This window comes from Tamandua tetradactyla, chromosome 9, assembly GCF_023851605.1.
Source record: "Tamandua tetradactyla isolate mTamTet1 chromosome 9, mTamTet1.pri, whole genome shotgun sequence".
Classification (NCBI taxonomy): Eukaryota; Metazoa; Chordata; class Mammalia; order Pilosa; family Myrmecophagidae; genus Tamandua; species Tamandua tetradactyla.
The window spans coordinates 80,875,005-80,880,334 of NC_135335.1; the positions used below are offsets into that span (position 1 = coordinate 80,875,005).

General features: G+C 40.8%; 1 pseudogene; it reads right to left on the reverse strand.

Moving 5' to 3' along the window:
• Window positions 1-1,186: 1,186 nt before the first annotated feature.
• On the reverse strand, window positions 1,187-1,752 carry LOC143646174 (small ribosomal subunit protein uS17 pseudogene; annotated as a pseudogene).
• Window positions 1,753-5,330: the final 3,578 nt, after the last annotated feature.

A 5,330-nucleotide genomic window follows, 5' to 3' on the forward strand; every position in this document is an offset into this window, starting at 1 on the left:
TTTTTCAGATGTATTGAAGTTCTGTTATCTTCATGTACATTTACGATTTTTGTGTCTTCTTAATAAATTGTTCCCTTTTAAATTGTGAGAAAAAAAAGAAGAACACTGTCCTGGAATCCACTCTTTTCTCTCTACCCCACCACCTTTACTCAATACCTCTAGTTTAGGCTTTCTTCATCATTCACCTGGTACTTTAAATATTAGTCTTATAATTTATCTCGCTCTTCTGAATCTCTCATTTCCAATCATGATCCTTCCAGATCTTCTTTCTAAAGAGAAACAAAAATTATTTTGGCATCACTTGCTTGCTCACAAACCATCAGCTCCTTGCTATTACTTATAGAATAATCCATTGATCAAAAACTTCTCCGTTCCACCCAGCCTTTCTCTTTTCCACATCCAACACCCATCTCTAGCCACAAGGGGTTTCTTTGCATGACCCTCATGTTGCCCTCATATCCTGAAATGACCCAGTTCTGCCTGTTAAAAATTATCTTTTTTATTTTAGGCCCAACTTGAATGCCACGTCCTCCTTGAGCACTCCGCTATCATTGTACTTATCACTGACAGCTTTGGGAGACACTGCCTTTCTCACTATATTGTAAATTCTATAGAAGACTGTTTATTCACCATTTCCTCCCCCACAGAGCAGTACTTCTCCTGTAGCAAGTGCTCAGTATGTATTTGTTGAATGAAATCACACCCAAATGCTTACAGAATAAACTCAAATTTCATCAGAATGTCTTTGAAGGCCTTCCAAACTCGTGCTCTGCATAGCACTTCCTCAACCCATGGCAAGGTTGCCTTCCAAAAACCTTACATGTATGGTTGAAAAGGGAAGTCTGGGGTTGTGTATGTCAGTAGAAGGAAAGCTCGAGGATAAAACATGGGACTGTATAATAATGTAGCAAAATCTGTGGTGGACCATGACTGTGGTTAACTGTCATTGACCACATATAAGAAAGTACTTACATGAACTAGAACAAATGTATGTCACTATTATAAGGTGTTAATAAAAGGGTGGAATATAGGGAAAATACAATTAACACAAACTAAGGACAATAGTTAACAGTAATATTGTCATATTCTTCAATCTATGGTAATGAAGATACTGTACCAAAACTAAGCATCAGTAAAAGTGGTATGAGATTTCTTCTTCAGAGCAATGAGCATGTTCTCAAATTGATTTTTTTTTTTTTTTTTTTGGGTAGGAAAATAACTTTATTTCTCTTGAGCTGGGGCTGGGCAGCATCCAGGCTCAAAACTTCTGGAACTGCTTCTTGGTGCCGGCAGCCTTGGTGACCTTGAGCACGTTGAAGCGTACGGTCTTGCTCAGGGGCCAGCACTCGCCCACAGTGACAATGTCGCCGATTTGGACGTCCCTGAAGCAGGGGGACAGGTGCACGGACATGTTCTTATGGCGCTTCTCGAATCGGTTGTACTTGCGGATGTAGTGGAGGTAGTCCTGGCGGATGACGATGGTCCTCTGCATCTTCATCTTCGTCACCACGCCAGACAAGATTCGCCCTTGGATGGAGACATTGCCTGTGAAGGGACATTTCTTGTTGATGTAGCTTCCCTTGATAGCCTCCTTGGGTGTCTTGAAACCCAGACCAATGTTCTTGAAGTAACGCGGGAGCTTCTCTTTGCTAGTTTCTCCAAGCAGGACCCTCTTCTTGTTTTGGAAGATAGTTGGCTGTTTTTGGTAGGCACACTCGGTCTGAATGTCCGCCATCTTCCCGGCCGCTTGAAAAAAAGAGCCTCAAATTGATTTTGATGGTAAATTCATAACTATGTGATTATACCAAGAGCCATTTGTACTGATTTGAAATGTTATGTACCAGAAAAGCCATGCTCTTCTAATCCAATCTTGTGGGTTCAGACCTATTGTGGGTAGGAATTTTTTATCAGGTTCTTTCCATGGAGATGTGACCCCTGTCCATTCAAAATGGATCTTAATCTATTTATTGTAGTCCTTTAAGAGGAAAACTTTTTGGAGAAAATGCAGACATTTGGAGATGCAGAACACTCCAGGAGACACCAGAAACTGAGAGATCCATTTGAAACCAGAAGCCAGGAGAGAAGGACAGCAGATGTCACTATGTGCTTTCCCATAGGACAGAGGAACCCAGATACCAGCTTCCTTTCTCCAATAAGATATTCTCTTTTTAGTGTCTTAATTTGGACATTTTTACAGCCTTAGAATTGTAACTTGTAACTTAATAAATCCCTCTTATAAAAGCCAATCCATTTCTGGTATATTACATTCTGGCAGCTTTAGCAAACTGAAACACCATTGATTGTACATTTTGGATGCATTGTATGGAGCATGAACAAAACTGTTTTAAAAAAAATAAAACTCACACAATGATATTTTTTGTGCCAACAAATTTACCACCACCCAGTGTCTTGTATATACTCAGCCTCAGAGAAAAGTAGACTTTTCCATTAGCCAAGTTCAGGAGGATGATCTATACAATGAAAATGATAATTTATTATTTACAGTAAGAAATTCTTGTTGTAGAAATGGGAATACTTGAAACACCTGTGATCAGTAATTTTCTCTCTTTTGGCAAATTTAAAGTTGTGCCAAATTGCAAGCAAAAGAATTCTTGGTGGGTATAGAAAAAGAATTAGATGAATTGAATATTTAATGTCATCACTTATTTATTCATCTAATAGAATAATCTACTCAGGCCCTCTGGTGCTGGCATCCTCCCCATAGCCATGCTCTTGCCAAGGGAGCCAGGAGACTAGAAATCACTTGTGTAAAATTTTGTCTTTCTTCACAAGACTTGATGGGTACAGCCAAATTTTATTTTCTAGACTTCATAGACCGACTAACCTCACTTTTTCTGATGGTTCCCTTCATCTAGATTGTCTTAATTTCCAGCTGCTACACAGAATGGGTTGTCTTAACAACTGGAATTTACTGGCACATGGTTTCAGAAGGCTCGCTTCCTCCAGCGAATGGTGGCATTCTGGAGTCCTTGGGTTCCTCGGGTTTCCTGTTACATGGCAATGTCCTCTCCTTTTTCTTCTGGGCTCCATTGATTGCTGGCTTCCTGCTTCTGGTTCCTCTTAAGACCACGGCACTCAAACAGGGATGACTTAGTGATCAGGCGTGAGTTCCAGGACCTGACCACAGTAAAAAGTGAACTCTCCAGGAATGGGTACTCTGCCATGCAGGGCAAGGAGAGACTCTAGGAAGCCCTGTTTCTTAGATGTCCATCCACTGGTAGGAGCTAATGACTGTACATGAATAGGTCTGAAAAGCCCAGCTGCCCCTTTACTCTGTTGACTCTGGCAGCCACATTCATGATCAGAGGCAAGTTACGGACAGACTAACTCAAAGGAAATGGAGGCAGATAGGAAAGTGGAGGCTCTCTAAACCAATTCATGGAGGAAGGGGAAGACAAAAAAATGGGAGCTTTCCATTCCAGCCTTGTTCACTCTTAGAAATACTCTCAAGCCAAGTGTACTCTGCAAAGAGCTTTACCTTGTAAGCCCAGGTGTGAGCTGATAGGAAATCAGTAAGAAATCGTCTTTGTTTCTTGTGCAGCCATGGACCAGTTCCTCTGCATGTAATTGTTGTGCTTCCTGGACTTCTCCTTAGGGAAACTGAGATTGGAAAAGGTTGAGACTTCTGAAACAACAGCCAGCAAAGAAGCCCATTGCATCCTGAAGAGATTCTCCTTGCACTGGAGAAGAGCTGCTTCAGCAGTCTCTATACATTCCAGCTGTCCAGGTTGGGTACCTGCTGTGATCTTTATTTGAGGGCTGACCCTCTGTGCCCTCAAGGCAGATATGCATGGGGGAGGACCTAAAGTCCACCAAGTATAAGGCTTCAGGATCAAGAAAGTTGGCAGACTCTGAGGTACCCAGTGATGCTTCTCAGATGGGACCAGATAGTCTTAACCACCATTGGTGTTCATGGTTTTGAAATGGTGTGTCTTTTTCATTGAAAAAAAAAGACAAAATATTAAAGCCTTGTTTAGAGTCAAGAGCTAGTCAGTGGCATAGCCAGGACTTGAACTTAGTTTGTCAACCAAATAACTACTATACAATATTGCTTCAGTAAAAGTCAAAGGCATTCTTTTTATTATGTTCAGTCTATTTTCATGGAAATCTTTCTGAAATGAAGCATGCAATTCCATAGATTGTAAAATAGAGAAAACTAAACACTGTTGACACAATCTCATTTGTGTTCCCTAGTGACTGAACAAAAAGAGTGGTTCCCTTACAGCCATGGCTGTCAGAGTGTGAGCCCAACTCAACTTGCACAAATCCAGTGTTGACCTCTTCTGGCCTTCAGGTCTTGCCAGTGGATGAAGACAAACAGAGCGACTACAATCTGCCTGCACTGCTTACTTTGCCACTGACTTGATTCCCTCCATATGTTCACAAATGAAATACTTCAGCTTATATATATATCTGCAACTGATTTCCACCCAGTACATCCTAGGAGGAGCATGATACCACCTCCAGGCAGTCCCACAGTGCTGCAGACTTCTGTGCCTTGTTTATGAACAAGTCTTTCTGAGAGTGGGGTGTTATCCTGTGCTACCTTATTTGTTGTCTATGCAGTTCCTTCTTGATAGAACCCCCAATTTCAGTGATTTTTTCATAGGCCTGAGTGTCAGTCATATTGAGCGTCTGCAATCCAAATTTCGTGAAGAGCCAAATGTTTACTTTCTACTATAGCCTATGTGAGGTGGCTGCTGTTAAACCAACCTCCTTTTTTTCATTATCCTCTTATTTTTCATCCTGGTTTGGAGGCAAACCTATTTTTCTTCAAATGGTAAAATCTACTCTTGTGCAACTATTATTTGATTTTGAAGTTACAAATATATTTTATGATAAATTTTAACACAACATTGTACGCCCCAGAAACACAACATGTATTCATTATCTGTGAATTCCATATTTGAGGATTCTCCTACTTAGTAAAATTTACTTGTAACCCCAAAATCAATACTCGTGGTGCTTTTGAAGTCATTAGTGGACAGGTGCAAGGTGGTGGGGAATTTAAGTCCCCAACATACATATTCCCATTGGAAACTACATTCTGCTTTCTTATTTTCATTTTCAGACTGTCTCTTTCCTCAGTATGTTTAGTGTCATATTTTTTTGCATTTTTGTGCTTTTTGTTGGTGATTTCACTATTCAAATGGCCCCCCAATTATGGTGCTGGAGTGCTGTCTAGGGTTCCTAAGCACAAGCAGGCTGTGATGTGCCTTTCCAAGCAAATATGTGTGCTGGATAAGCCTCATTCCAGCATGAGTTACAGTGCTATTGGCCATGAGCTAGGTGTTAATGAAGCAACCATA